The following is a 16581-nucleotide window of genomic DNA, read 5'->3' on the forward strand; positions in this document are numbered from 1 at the left end:
CATCTCCAGATATTTTTCTCTTTCTTTCTCTTTTTTCTCTTTTAGCTTCTTTGTTTCTGCAGTATGCTTTGATGGATAAAACATTTAGTTCACAAGATATATAGGAATAAAAAAGGATAGCTATATTACATAGAAATTATGAGTGATTAATATTGGTCAGGTGAGGAATTAAAAACCATTATCTCTAATTCCTACAGAACTTCAATTTAGAAAACTGAATTTTTGTTGTTGTTGTTTCCAGATGATATCTCATTGGTTTGGGGAGAAGAATAGATTAGGCAGTAAGTGCCTAGCTGAACACCTGTGGAAAACTGATGTAGGGCAAAAGTAGAACCAAGGCTAATAATCATTCACTTACTAACATGGCAAAATCTGTTCCACATCAAGGAGAATGCTGGCTATGAGTATTTTTGCTGAAACATATTATCAGTAGAAGAAAGTGGATATGGACAATAGAAGAAGATATATGTGAGAGAATGCCAGAGACTCTAAAGGGACAATAATTTAATTTATTGTTTCCTTATTAACATATTTAAGATAATTCAATGGAATTAATTCCTTATTTGATCAAGAGGAGGATGTGAATAACTGCTTTAAGATGAAAGAGATGTATGTTTAAACAATATTAGTAATTAAACAAAATGTTCATAGTAAAACCAATAGAGTTAGAAGTATATTTCCTTTATTCTTTTATTGACTTTCCCTCAGGAGTAAAGTAAGAACCATAAAGTGAGTAATTGTATGAACATTTCCATTTAATATCATAGGGGCTGTTGAGTTCTCAGCAACTGGATTACCTTGCTGAAACTTAGAGAATAATATGGATATAAAGATGATTGTTTTTTCTTATTGAATATACACAAACTAACAATGTATTACTAATTTAGATGACTATTCTCATAAAGCAATTTCCTTTAAACTTTTTTAGTTTTTTAGTCAAAGCATTTCCCAATAATAGGATCTTAGAATCTGATACAAATTTAGAAAGAGATTTTATGACATTTTAGAAAAATTATAAACTTTCAGAAGAAGTCAGAATCGATTATTTTCTTTGGGAAGATAGTATCTTATTACAGAAGGAAATGAAAATTTTGTAAATTTCACATTATGGAAACATAGAAAGTGATTCAAAAAGGATGTGTGTCATACACTCTTACCAATAATAAGTCTCTGGTGAACGCCTATATATAGAACCTACTCCTGCTGACGGAATTACAAATACACGAACCTCTCTCTAGAGGGAATTAATGTAGAGTTCTATGGAAGCAATATCTGCTCAGTGTCAAGAGCAGGGTGCCAGTGTGCCTAGATCACAGCCATCCAGAAGGACAGCAGATTATGAGGCCTGAGAAGAGTCCTATGGCCAGAACATGTATGGCGTTTTGGAACACAGTAAAGATTTCTGATTTTACATGAAGTGTAAAGATTGCAGACATTGAAGAGTCACCACCAATCTGCATTTTGAAATGATTACTTAGATTGTTGTATTTATAATAGATTGTAGGGAAAAGACACTGTAAAATGTAAAAAGGGAGACCAATATAGTGGCTACTACATAGTCAGAAAAGTGACAATGGTCGCTTGGATTAAAATAGGAACAGTGGAATTGTTGACAAGTGATTAGACCTGGACTATACTCTAAAGGCAGATGACTGTATATTCTGTTGCATTATAAAAAAGAGCAATTAGGATGCTTCCAAGATCTTTATCCTGAGCAACTGTGTGATTGAGATGAACAAATAATGAAATAAAGAACTTGGGGATGATGGTTGGGATATCAATATTTCTGTTTTGGACATGAATGCTTAGTGAAAACATATATGAGCCTATAGCTTGGGGAAATACTAGAATGAGATAAAAATTTGAATTCAGAAAGATATATGTGACATTGGAAGTAATAGGATTATACCAATGATGGAAGCATTGATTCCAGGCAAATCATAGAATTAGAGTGCAGTAGTGATGAGAATAATTTGTAGGACTGAGTTGTAAAGCACTCTACCTTAAAAGGTTGGTCTGGAAGAGGAGAGGATCAAGCAGAAATCACAAGAGGAAGCCACAGGAACCCAACACAAACCCCACAACTGTCTATTGTATAGTAGAGTATAGAAACTATTTTAGAGTGTCATTGTATAGACACTATTGAATAGTGTCTTTACCTTCACATGTTTATTATAATGTTCATTATATATTTATTCAACCATTCACATTCTTAATATGTACATTAAAATATAAATTCTTTGCTTGTGGGAGGCATGTCTCTTTTAGCTCACCACTTTATAGGGTCTCATTCCTACTTCAGTGTCCAGCATACCTAGGTACTAAAAAATAATTGTCCCCCTTTTCTGCACTGGGTTTGCTGCCAGAACACAGATGTCATGAACACTACCCCTAAAAGCCAAAATGGGAAAGAAAAAGACTCATATCAACATTGTCGTCATTGGACATGTAGATTTGGGCAAGTTTACCACTACTGGCCATCTGATCTACAAATGCGGTGGCATCAACAAAAGAATCATTGAAACATTTGAGAAGGAGGCTGCTGAGATGGGAAAGTGCTCCTTCAAGTATGCCTGGGTCTTGGATAAACCGAAAGGTGAGTGTGAACGTGGTCCATTGATACCTCCTTGTGGAAATTTGACACCAATAAGTACTACATGACTATGATTGATGCCCCAGGACACAGAGACTTCATCAAAAACATGATTACAGGGACATCTCAGGCTGACTCTGCTGTCCTGATTGTTGCTGCTGGTGTTGCTGAATTTGAAGCTGGCATCTCCAGGAATGGGCAGACCTGAGAGCATGCCCTTCTGGCTTACACACTGGGGGTGAAACAACTAATTGTTGGTGTTAACAAAACTGATTCCACTGAGCCACCCTACAGCTAGAAGAGATATGAGGCAATCAATTCAGCACCTACATTAAGAAAATTGGCTACAACCCCGACACAATAGCATTTCTGCCAATTTCTGGTTGGAATGGTGACAACATGTTGGAGCCAACTGCTAACATACCTTGATTTAAGGGATGGAAGGTCACCCGTAAGGATGGCAATGTCAGTGGAACCACGTTGCTTGAGGCTCTGGACTACATCCTACCACCAAATCGTCCAACTAATAAGCCCATGTGCCTGCCTCCCCAGGATGTCTACAAAATTGGTGGTATTGGTACTGTTCCTGTTGGCCGACTGGAAACTGGTATTCTCAAACCTGGTATGGTGGTCACCTTTGCTCCTGTCAACATTACAACTGAAGTAAAATCTGTCAAAATGCACCATGAAGCTTTGAGTGAAGCTCTTCCTGGGGACAACGTGGACTTCAATGTCAACAATGTGTCTGTCAAGGATGTTTGTTGTGGCAGTGTTGCTGGTGACAGCAAAAACGACCCAACAATTGAAGCAGCTGACTTCACTGCTCAGGTGATTATCCTGAACCATCCAGGCCAAATCAGCGCTGGTTATGCCCCTGTACTGGATAGCCACATGGTTCACATTGCAGGCAAGGTTGCTGAGCTGAAGGAAAAGATTGATCTCCGTTCTGGTAAAATGCTGGAAGATGGCCCTAAATTCTCGAAGTCTGGTGATACTGCCATCATTGATATGGTTCCTGGCAAGCACATTTGTGTTGAGAGTTTCTCACACTATCCACCTCTGGGTGGCTTTGCTGTTCATAATATGAGACAGACAGTTGCTCTTGGGTTTCATCAAAGGAGTGGACAAGAAGGCTGCTGGAGATGGCAAAGTCACCTAGTCTGCCCAGAAAGCTCAGAAGGCTAAATGAATATTAGCCCTAATACCAGCCACCCCGGTTTTAATCAGTGGTGGAAGAATGGTCTCAGGGCTGTTTGTTTGAATTAACCATTTAAGTTTAATAGTAGAAGACTGGTTAATGATAACAATGCATTGTAAAATCTTCAGAAGGAAAGGAAAAAGTTTTGTGTACCACTTTGATTCTCTTTTTTGCATGTGGCAGTTTTAAGTTATTAGTTTTTAAAATCGATTTTTTTTCTCTCTTTTTTTTAAAAATTATACTTTAAGTTCTGGGATACATATGCAGAAAAAATATACTAAAAATGAAAACTAGGAAAAGATGTAAAATCAGTGAGTAATTTTGGGAGATAATACAGGAAATAATTGATAAATAGTAAATTGAGACTGAGGAAATAAGAGTCAGAAAGACTATACAGGTTAAACTTCTTTCTATAAGTTTTCAAACTTTAGCTAAGGCAGTCTGCACTTTTGTTTTTGATCTGTTTTATAGATAATCCTTTAAAAATTTATCATGATCTTTCCTTTAATAAAATGAGTAGAACTCAGAATAAAATAAAGTAACTGCAAGTTACAACTAGAGTGATTTAACCACCATCTGGAAAAGTGACCCTGTCTGTGACCTCCACAGTTACACTTTACTATGCTCCATGCTCTTTGATGTGGAGCTAGAACCTCACAATGGGAAGTGATTTATATGCAGAAAAATGATATGCACACATCTCTAGGGAACCATTTTCATTTATTAATTCACTATGCATGTTTCTTTAATAAGAAGTTCAATAAAATAAGTGTACAATACTTACATATTTATTTTCCAAATAATTTTTAGATGCAGATTTCAACTTTCCATTTGTAGCAAGATGTTTTTTAAGTGCCAGAACTTAGATTTTAATTTTAGTTGTTAAGGTATTGTTGACATCTTCAACATTGTTTTTTAAAAGTAACTTATATTTTATTATAATATTTCTCTAGCACGGTTTTTGAACTTATATTCATTTACATATTATTATTACTTCATAAAAGCCATATGCAGGTCATGTTGCAACTTTAAAAGTGTTATATATGTGGAAATATATATTTTTTAAATGGCTGCATTGGATTGGCAAACCCAGACTTTCCTGTTCTCATTTGCCAATGCCAGTCTTTGCTTTAAGCAACCAAATGTCTAAGGCTGTCAAAATTAGAACAATGACAAGGCAAATGAATCTGGATTTTCAGTTCACCCTAGACAGCAACTGCTTTTGGAAACATTTTATAGATTTCAGTGTGTAAGAATAGATCTTGAAAGATACTTTTCTTCTTTATAAGAAATAATCCTGAAGTTGCAACTTGTCCCCAAAGAACTGATGCTTTCAATATTTCCTTTTCTATATACTTTAAGATAAAATAAATTTGAGTAAAACAATATTATTTGTATATTATTATGAAATAATCACCATATAGCTTCCATTTCCTTGTTTTTAATTTCTAATTGGAAAATTTTTGACTTATTTAAGAAGTGTCTCATATTTTAATTGAACTCACAAAATGCAGATACTAAGTTATTGATTTATCAAATCAGATTTGCTTATGCAATTACTGTTAGAATTTTGTAATTTACTTAAAATATCTTAAGAAAAACGCAAAGTAATATAATATAATAAAAATAGACCAGAATCCCTCTCTCAAATTATTGTTATATGGGAAAAAACAGATTTTCAAAAGAGTAAATACTTCAGTTTACTTTATACCTAAAGTCTGTCCTCTGCAAGCTTTTCAAAATCAATGCAACAGGGAGAATAAAAAGCAAATTGTGAAACAGAATAGTTTCATGTGACTTTATAGACAAACCATTTTTCAAGTGATTGAGTGAAATTTTTTTTAATATGTTTAAATCAACACTGCTACAGAGTTAAGAGAAGGCTTATGGTGTTTTTATTTTACTTTAAAAGGGCAAATAATGTTTTTGGAATACTCTTTCATAATTTTTTACAAGTATTTATCTGCAAATGTATTGATTTCCTACAATTCTAAGTTGTATATATATATTCTTCTATGATGGATAATATATTATTTTGAAATAATATAGCCAAGAAATTTTGGTTACTGTCACTCAATTTGCTATTTTCTGGTGTTTGCAGTACCTGTCACTGTGTAACAAGCCACTGTAAAATTGAATGGTCTAAACCATTTTATTATTCTTATGGTATCTCTGAGTTACAGATTCAGAAATGGGACAGTGAAGACAGATCTTGTCACCTTCACAATATTTGGGGCCTCAGCTGTAATAGCTGGTTAAAATACTTGTAGCTGGGCAATTCAGTTCCAGGTGGCTTGTTTTACTTACATGTTTGGCTCCTACTGAGATGGCTGAGGACAGGCGGTGTTGACTGGGGTATTCCAGCAAATAATGTGGATGCTGAAGAGTGTATATGACAAAGCTTCATTATTTAGCTTCTACAGTTCTTGCTGGAATACTTTCTCTGGGAATACTTCCTCTTGGAGCCCTGAGACTGCCATATTGGGGGGCCACATACAGACACTCAAGTCAGTAGTCCCTGCTGTACCCTTCCTGCAACCATCCCAGCTGATGATTCAAAGCACCATAGTGGATATGTCTTCAAAATACAATGAAATTGTCTCTAACTGATAATGATATCTGAACAAATTATATGTGTGCATATAATTATTGAAAACATATTTCAAGAACTCAAGTCCTATTTGCTATTAATTATGTCAACTATGTTAAAGCCATTAAAACATTGCCTATAATTCAATAATTGTGATCGTTATTCCTTTTGATAAAGCAGATTATTTCTAAAATTGTGAAACTACTAATTTTTTTTGAATTTTATATTTTGTCCAGAAAATAATTAAGAATCTTTTCATATTTTATGCTGTCTACTTTAATTATTTGTGTGACTTTGACATTGCATTATTTTAGTACTGTTATTCTTTCTTCTTTCCAAATATATATAATTCTCTTTGTTTCCTTTTTATCTTTCTTTTTAATTGTTGCCAGACAGAAAAGTTTCTGTGGAATTTCCTTTTGAAGAAAATATCTGTTCTCTCAACTTCTCTTAAAAGGTATTTCTTTTAGTTTATTTCATTCTACAAATATCATTTTCATTTTAATACAGAATTTCATTTTTGAAAGTTAACAGTTGAATATTTTAAATAAGAAAGATATATGTATGATATGGCTTCTCTGATGCTAAACTCAAGGAGGAGGAGATGCAACACATGTCACATTTCTGCAAAACCTGTTGATGGCAAACAGAGGCAAGGTAGATGGTGTCCAAGATTCTCTTTTAGGAAGTGTTCAGATATGGCATCTTATAAGGGTAGATGGGTTTTATTTGATATGTTAATTGATAATTTATAGAAAGAATGCTTATAAGCTCATTCTAAGAAGTGAAAATGACATGAAATAGATAATTTAATAAGAATCTCATGTGGAAATAATTAGAAATATGATTTTATTTGTAATATAGTAAAACGGATACATGAAAAGAAAGATTTTTCCCTGAACCATACTTCCAGATACCACTGTCCCTTCCTTTTAAATTGTTCAATTTTCTTAATTGATCCCACTCAACTAGAAAGCATTTTAATAATTGAAGAGAAATAGCTTTCCATCTGCTAAAGGTATATTTGCCCAACAACAATGGTTTGCCTTCTATTGTTCCATTTCCTTTTGTCCTCTTATAAAACTCTCATCATTTTCCTAATCTAGAATTCACTCCTCCAAGGGTTGGCTCCTCTCATCTATTCTGATTCTGTCTTGCTTAAAATATCTTAAAATTATCTCTGTCTTCCTAATTAATGAATTATAAATTGCATAAACATCTATTTATATATCATATATTATATATATATAATATATATATATAATATATATATAATCTGATACATATAATCTGATCATTGCTATCTCTCTGTTTGTGGAAGATGTCCTGCCTTCTTTGCAGGGAGAGGAGAGATTAGGATTTCATGTCCTAAGCAGGTGTCATACATATATTAGAAACTTATAATTAGTTAATAATTTATCTTAAGACCTACAAACATATACTATTTCTAAAAACCATATTGAAGTATTGTGCATACAGAGTTCATCTAAAATTCTTAATTATTCTTTTTGCAATTTACAATATTTAGGAAAACATGAAATTTAAATGCAACTCAATTCATGATTTACCAATATGATAACTTAAGTATACACATTTGCTTCATTTTTTAAAACCCATGTAATAACAGCAAAAAAGCCACAAAATGAAATGACCCCATTAGTTGGAAGGGAAACAAAGGATTCTTCAGAAAATGAATGATTTTAATAAATTCCTAGAAAAAAGAGATTGAGAGGATGATAATGAATGAAACAAAGCCACTCATAGCCTGCAATATGCTAATGAGAGGGCAGCAATGAGGGGAAAAAAAAAAACAAACAAAAATTAATCTACACAATATATCTTGAGTCTTCATTTTTGAAATTTGGAGGCAAAATAAGAGTCAGGAGAGGGAAGTGGGTCTTAAAATAGGTCAGTTGACTAAAGATATGTACATGGAAAGCTAAGTCGGTATGATCCTTTTTCTCATTAAACTTTAATATTTGTCTTTAGCAGTTCTCACATGTTTTTGACATTTTCCCTATTAAACTAACTATCTTTAATTTCTTACCTTTCTAGTATGGAACTGTGCTATATCTGCTTAGCATATGATCACTCTTCTCTGTGTCTGTCTGTGTTTGTGTGCGTGTGTGTGTCTCTCACACACACACATGCACATAAACACATACAGTCCCCATTATTCCCAATTATGGGAATACTGACTGTTCATGAACCATAAGCCTCAGAGGCAGGGAACTGCCTCAATCAAGTTTGTGTCCTTTGGATTGGGCAGTGCATACATAGCTCATGATTAGCTGATATGGAGGTACAAAGTCATGACCTCCTTCTTTCAATTCAGGACAACTCTGCCTAGCCACTCTCACTGTTCCCCATGTTTGGATATGCTTCATTTGAATCCTTAGTACTTTTCATTCCCTCTTTGCCCAGTCCTCATGTCCTGGAAAACATATCACTCAAGAGCACTCCACAATAGTCCCTTTAAAAACAGGATATTCTTATTCATTTTTTTTTTTTTTTTTTCACTTAAGGCAATTCTGGGAATGTTGCCTCAGAGCCAGTGGGGTCTCAAAGATCCTTTCAGAGGATTTGCAAGGTCAAAATATTTTCACAGCAATAGTAATCTCTTATATGCTCCTTTCACTCTTAACTTTCCAATTTATACTCCCATGTGGAGTTTTCCAAAAGGTGCCTGAATTTATGCTTGTATGCACTTGGGTTTTCTGAAACATTTAAGTTAGTACATTTATAGTATAACTATGTGATTTTTCAAAGATTAACTCAGTTTGTCATCAGTATGTCAATTATGATCTATCTATCTATCTATCATGTATCTATGTAATCAGTTATCTATCCAGTTATACCTGTTGCAATCCTTGTAAAGTCATTTTTATCCAACAAGTTATTTTTTTGTAATTCTAAAAATTATCTTATTGTCTTGTTTCATCATAGCACTTTTTATACTTTTTAAAAAATGTCAAAAATCTTGTCTAAAATTTGTCACGTTAGTAATGATTTATTCAAAAATAAAATTTATTTATAAAATACATATCATTAAGGATGAATTATTAGCTTAATAAAATACTAGAAAAAAATACTTTCTCAACATATAGCTGTACCACTTACATCTAAAAATGCTAGAAAAAAAAATGAACTGATATAACACAGAATTCTGATGTGTGGAAGGGAAATGCTGAAAAACTTCCAATAGAAACAAAATTATTAAAAAGATGGCTTATCAGCTGGGCATGGTGGCTCACGCCTGTAATCCCAGCACTGTGGGAGGCTGAGGCGGGCAGATCACGAGGTCAGGAAATCGAGAACACCCTGGCTAACACGGTGAACCCATCTCTACTAAAAATACAAAAAATTAGCCGGACGTGGTGGCGAGCACCTATAGTCCCAGCTACTCGGGAGGCTGAGGTAAGAGAATGGCGTGAACCTGGGAGGTGGAACTTGCAGTGAGCCGAGATCTTGCCATTGCACTCCAGACTGGGCAATAGAACAAGATTCTGTCTCCAAAAAAAAAAAAAAAAAAAAAAAGATAGCGTCTCTTGTCATTGTAAATATTAATAATTTCCATGATTGTTTCTTATACAACAGAACACAATCAACTAATATATGGTGCTAGCTAAGTTTCAGTGTCACATCAAGTCCAATCATTCAGTATTTAAAAATTTAAAAAAAGAAAAACGATAAATGTAGATGTGATACGCTCTTAAATAACCAACAATTTTGTTGAGAATTGTGTTGAATTTGTAGATTGCTTTTGGCAATATGGTCATTTTCACAATATTGATGCTACCCATCTATAAGCGTGGAATGTATATCTATTTGTTTGTGTCATCTATGATTTCTTTCAGCAGTGTTTTGTAGTTTTCCTTCTAGAGGTCTTTCACTTCCTTGGTTAGGTATATTCCTAAGTAGTTTCTTCTTGTTATATATATATTTTGCAGCTATTGTAAAGGGGTTGAGTTCTTGACTTGATTATCAGCTTGGTCACTATTTGTATATAGAAGAGCTACTGATTGGTGCACATTAATTTTTGTATCCAGAAACTTTACTGAATTCTTTTTTCAGTTCTAGTAGCTTTCTGGAGGAGTATTAGGGTTTTCTTGGTAAACGATCATACCATCACAAACATTGACGGTTTGACTTCCTCTTTACCTATTTGGATGCCCTCTCTTTCTCTTGTCTGATTACTCTGGCTAGGACTTCCAGCACTATGTTGAAGAGGAGTAGTGAGAGTGGGCATCCTTGTCTTGTTCCAGTTCTCAGATGGAATGCCTTCAACTTTTCCCCATTCAGTATTATATTGGCTGGGGGGTTGTCATAGATGGCTTTTATTAAAGTGAGGTATGTCTCTTGTATGCCTATTTTGCTGAGAGTTTTAATCATAAAGGGATGCTAGATTTCGTCAAATGCTTTTTCTTTCCCATCAACATACCACCATCATTCTTCACAGAATTAGAAAAAAACACTTCTAAAATTCATATGGAATCAAAAAAGAACCCTCATAGTCAAAGCAAGACTAAGGCAAAAGAACAAATCTGGAGGCATCACATTACCTGATTTCAAACTATACTACAAGGCCACAGTAACCCAAACGGCATGATAGTAGTATAAAAATAGTCACGAAGACCAGTGGAACAGAATAGATAACCCAGAAATAAACCCAAATACTTACAACAAACTGATCTTTGACAATGTAAACAAAAACATAAAGTGGGTAAATGACACCCATTTCAACAAATGGTGCTGGGATAATTGGCTACTCACATGTAGGAGAACGAAACTCAATCCTCATTTCCCACCTTATAAAAATATCAACTCAAGATGAATTAAAAACTTAAACCTAAGACCTGAAGCTATAAATATTCTGGAAGGTAACATTGGAAAAACCCTTCTTGACGTTGGCTTAGGCAAGGATTTCATGACAAAAAAAAAAAGAACCATAAGCAAAGGCAATAAAAACAGAGATAAATTGCTGGGACTTAAATACATGTAAGAGCTTTCACACAGCAAGAGGAACAGTAAGCAGAGTAAACAGACAACTCAAAGAGTGGGAAAAAATCCCTACAGTCTATACACCTGACAAAGGACTAATATCCAGAATATACAATGAACTCAAACATATCAACAAGAAAAAAATAAACAATCACATCAAAAAATGAGCTAAGGACATGAATAGACAATTTTCAAAAGAAGATATACAGACTGGGCGCAGAGGCTCATGCCTCTAATCCCAGCACTTTGGGAGGCCAAGGCAGGCAGATCATGAGGTCAAGAGATTGAGACCAGTCTGCCCAACATGGTGAAACCCTGTTTCTACTAAAAATAAAACAAAAAATTAGCCAGGCGTGGTGACACACACCTGTAGTCCCAGCTACTCAGGAGACTGAGGCAGGAAAATCTCTTGAACCAGGAAGTGGAGGTTGCAGTGAACCGAGGTAGCACCACTGCACTCCAGCCTGGCAACAGAGCAAGACTCCATCTCAAAACAACAACAACAACAGCAACAACAACAACAACAAGTAGAAGAAGATATACAAATAGCCAACAAACATATGAAAAAATGCTCAACATCACTATTGATCAGGGAAATGCAAATCAAAACCACAATGAGATGAGACCTTGCTCCTCTTGCTCCTGCAAGAATGGCCATAACAACAACAACAACAAAAAATAGTAGATGTCGGCATGGAACAGGGAACACTTCTACACTGCTGGTGGGAATGCAAACTAGTACAACCACTATGGAAAACAGTGTGGAGATTTCTTAAACAACTAAAAGTAGAAGTACCATTTGATCCAGCAATCCCACTTCTGGGTGTCTACTCATAGGAAAATAAGTCATTATACAAAAAAGATACTTGCACACACATGTTAATAGCAGCACAATTCACAATTGCAAAAATCTGGAACCAACCCTAATGCCCATCAATCAATGAGTGGATAAAGACACTGTGATATATGATACACACACACACACATGTAGTGTGTATATATAATGTATATATACAGTGTATATACATAGTATGTGTGTCTATATATATATATTGTGTGTGTATATATATATATATATATATATACACATGCACACAATGGAATACTACTCAGCCATAAAAAGGAATGAATTAATGGCATTCACAGCCACCTGGATGAGAATGGAGAATATTATACTAAGTGAAGTAACTCAGGATTGGAAAACCAAACATCATATATTCTCACTCATAAGTTGGAGCTAATCTATGAGTTTGCGAAGGCATAAGAATGACACAATGGACTTTGTGAACTTTGGGGAAAAGGGTGGGAAGGGGGTGAGGGATAAAAGACTACAGTAGGGATCAGTGTATACTACTCCGTGAATGGGTACACCATATTCTCACAAATCACCACTAAAGGACTTACTCATTTAACTAAACATCACCTGCTCCCCAATAACTTACAGAAATAAAAAATTAAAATAAATTTTAAAACCTCAGTAACTGTTTGTTACATATTTTCAACTAGAAATGGAGGAGCCAGAAAAGCATCTCACAGAGTTAAGTTGTCATTGGTTAGAGAAGCAACAAAATAGTTGAGAAACTGATTTATTCTTTAGTTGACACAACTGAAACACTGCTGAATGAAAGAATCAGTAAAGCAAATCACAGCACTGCCAGTTTTCAGTTTTACAGTAGCTTGTCAATTTAAAGATTTAGCTGCAAAAAGCAAGTTAATATTTGATCTATGAATGGATTTACAAATATGACTGGACTTGCTGTTTTGCTTGCTTCTTTCCATTCAGTGTCAGTCCCATATTATCACTCAATAAGATACACGTGTGTATTGGTGTGTGCGGGGTGTGGGATGCTGAGCAACAAGAACAATTAATGAGTGCTGACATAATCAAATGTTAAGTAGTTTTTTAATCTCTTGATTTATCTTAGGACCACTCTGTTAACATTTGCTCTGCTAGTGATAAAGCAATAGTGGTTAAAACTGTTGATTCCTTTACACAAAACAAGACAGTGACATTGAACTGTATTAGGAGTCATTGTATTCCTTACTGCCACACGTTGGCTGATTAAAAAGAAAAAAAATCTAGTTTCACTTAAGAATGTCCCAAAAGAAAGTGAGCATTGCTATATTCTATTAAATTTAGACACTTGTTAGCATATATCTATTTTTAATATGCCTACTGATATTTAATTGCCATAGCATAAACTGCACATATTTAGAACAGGCAGTTTAATAACTTTTGACATACATAAACCATCATAAAACCATTACTAGAATAAAGATAATGAGCAAATCTATTAGCCCCCAAACTATCCCCATGCTCTTGAGTAATCACTCTTTCTCACCTTTCCAAGACATCTGTCCCTTTCCCTGTCCCCTGGCAACCAATGTTTTCTTTACTATAGTTTGCATTTTCTACAATTTCATGTAAATGTAATTTTATGGTATATGCTTTTATATTTTCTTACATGCATAGTTATCTTTATATTCATTCATGTTGTTGTGTGTGTCAACATTTCATTCAATTTTATTGCTGAGTATTCTTCCATTGCATAATTATTTTACATTTTGTATATGCAGACACCTCTAATGGGCATTTGATCATTTAAGTTTTTGTGTGTTACAAATAAAGCTGTTATGAAAGTTTGTACACACAATTTGATTGGCCATGTGCTTTTATTTTTTTCTGCGGAATACCTAGGAGTAGAATGGCTAGATCACATAGAAGGTATATGGTAAACATTTTAGGAAACTGCCAAACTGTTTTCCCAGGGAACTGTATAGTTTTACATTCCCATTAATAATGTACAAGAGTTCCAGGGCCTCTGCCTTCACCAACACTTGGAAGTTCTTTAAAAATTAGACATTCAAGTAGGTGTTTAGGGGTTTCTCATACTGTACTTTTAATTTTCACAGTGGTAATGAAGAATATTGATGTTGAGTCTCTTTCCATGTGCTCATTTGCCATCTGTATATCTTCACCAATGAAGTAAATCCCCAAATCACTGTCTATTTTTTATATGATGATTTTGTTTCTTATTGAGGTTTGAGAGGTCTTAACATATTTTATATATAAATCTTTCATAAGATGGGTGATTCGAAATCATTTTCTCTATGTCTTGACATTTTATCTTATTAATGATGTATTTTGAAAAATATAATTTTTAAAATTTTGATGAAGACAAGTTTATCATTTTTATTCTATAAGAAACTGCCACTTGATGGCAAAGAACATGAACAAACACTTTTCAAAAGAAGAGATACACATAGGCAACAAGCATATAAGAAGTGCTCAAAGGCACTCATCATTAGAGAAATGCAAATCAAAACCGCAGTGAGTTACCATCTCGTATCAGTCAGAATGGATATTATTAAAAAGTAAAAAAGTGTCAGATGCTGGTGAGGCTGTGGAGAAAAGGGAATGCTTATACACTGCTGGTGGGAACGTAAATTGTTTCAGCCATGGTGGAAAACAGTGTGATGATTTATCTAACAACCTAAAATACAAGTATCACTTAACTCAGCAATCCCATTATTGGGTATATACTTTAAGGAATATAAATAGTTCTTCCATAAAGACACATAAACATGCATGCTTACTGCACCACTATTCACAATAGCACATACATGGAATGCCCATCAACAGTAGACTAGACTAAAAAAAAGTGTGGTGCATATACACTATAGAAAACTACATAGCCATAAAAAAGGACAACATTATGTCCTTTGCAGCAACATGGATGGGGCTGAAGGCCACGATCCTATGTGAATTAACTGAGAAACATAAAATCAAATACCACTTATAGAGGAGGTCATTATCCTAGGCAAACTAACACAGGAACCAAAAATCAAATATCCCATGTTCTCACTTATAAGTGGGAGCTAAACATTAAATACAAACATGCATGCAAAACAGGGAATGACAGATATTGAGCCCTAACTGAGAGTGGAAGGTGGGAGGAGGAAGAGGATTGAAAAACTACCTGTTGGGTACTATGCTTATTATCTGGGTGACAAAATAATCTGTACACCAAACCCCCATGACATGTAATCTACCTATACAAAAAACCCGCACAGGTACCCCTGAACCTAAAATAAAAGTTGAAAAAAAATCCTGCCACTTGATATACTTCGGTATATGGCATCCAAAACAATATCTAAAATTATATTAAAAAACTATTAAAATACTATAAGAATTTCTTTATATACTTCAAACACAGCAAAATGGTAAATGCAGAAGGAGATACAAAAAGTTAGCTGTCTTCTATTAAGCTAGATGTTAAAGATACTTCCAAAAATGTAACTTAATGCCAATCCTCTCACTATTTCTTTGGAAAATATAGTTGATTTTTATAAAATATATGTTCTATTAATACATGGCAGGCTTATTATTGTTGTCTTAAATAAATTAAGACATACATATTTTTAAAATTTTCTCAGTTCAAATTATCAATATGGTAAATAAATAAATATATATATACACATATATATAGTCCATATAAACAATATTTCTATTTTAGTCCCAATAATCTTTAAAGGTGTAAAGGATATTAAAATCAATAAGTTCGAGAAACACTAACTTAAGACAAAAACCACATGAGATAGAGATACCATCATTTCCCTTCTACTCATAAGGAAATTATCAGATAAGTGAAGGAATTTGTCTAGTGTCTTTCATCTAGAATAAGCTAGAGCTTGGATTTTGACCAAGACTTTGATTTAGAAAATAGTTTTAGAGTGTACTAAAAAATTAAAGATCTAAAGAGAAAAATAGATTAAAAAGGAAATGGTATATTAAAATCTGATACTGAGGGAGAAGGGGAATAATAATATCAAATTATTAGACTCTTTTTTGAGTGAAAGACGCTTTCAGCAAAGGTCTGTACTTTCTCATTCTAGCCTATTCTGCAGTAATTTCTGGAAGATTTTATTTTTATTGTTTTGGTTTTAATATTGATTTTGGAATTATATTTCACTTTATTGTATGTTATTTTTAGGTTTCTCTGTCAAAGTTTCACTGAGAGAAGTTAAGACAGGATAATTTGCTTGAAGCTACTGATGGCTTCAGGAAATTTAAAGGGCCTTTTTCTTTACTGATGTTCTGTTATTTATTTTCTTCCATCAATTTCTCTTTTCTTTAAGCATTATTCTTTCATCTGCCACACTAAGTGCTGTTAGTTTTCTGAGGGCTTGCTATAGCAA

The 16581-nt window shown here is 34.0% G+C and overlaps 1 pseudogene; it reads left to right on the forward strand.

Annotated features, from left to right (window-relative positions):
- The first annotated feature begins 2367 nt into the window (after positions 1-2367).
- LOC117074589 lies at positions 2368-3782 on the forward strand (annotated as a pseudogene).
- The last annotated feature ends 12799 nt before the right edge of the window (positions 3783-16581 follow it).

This window comes from Trachypithecus francoisi, unplaced genomic scaffold (genome assembly GCF_009764315.1).
Source record: "Trachypithecus francoisi isolate TF-2019V2 unplaced genomic scaffold, Tfra_2.0 Lachesis_group5, whole genome shotgun sequence".
Taxonomy (NCBI): Eukaryota; Metazoa; Chordata; class Mammalia; order Primates; family Cercopithecidae; genus Trachypithecus; species Trachypithecus francoisi.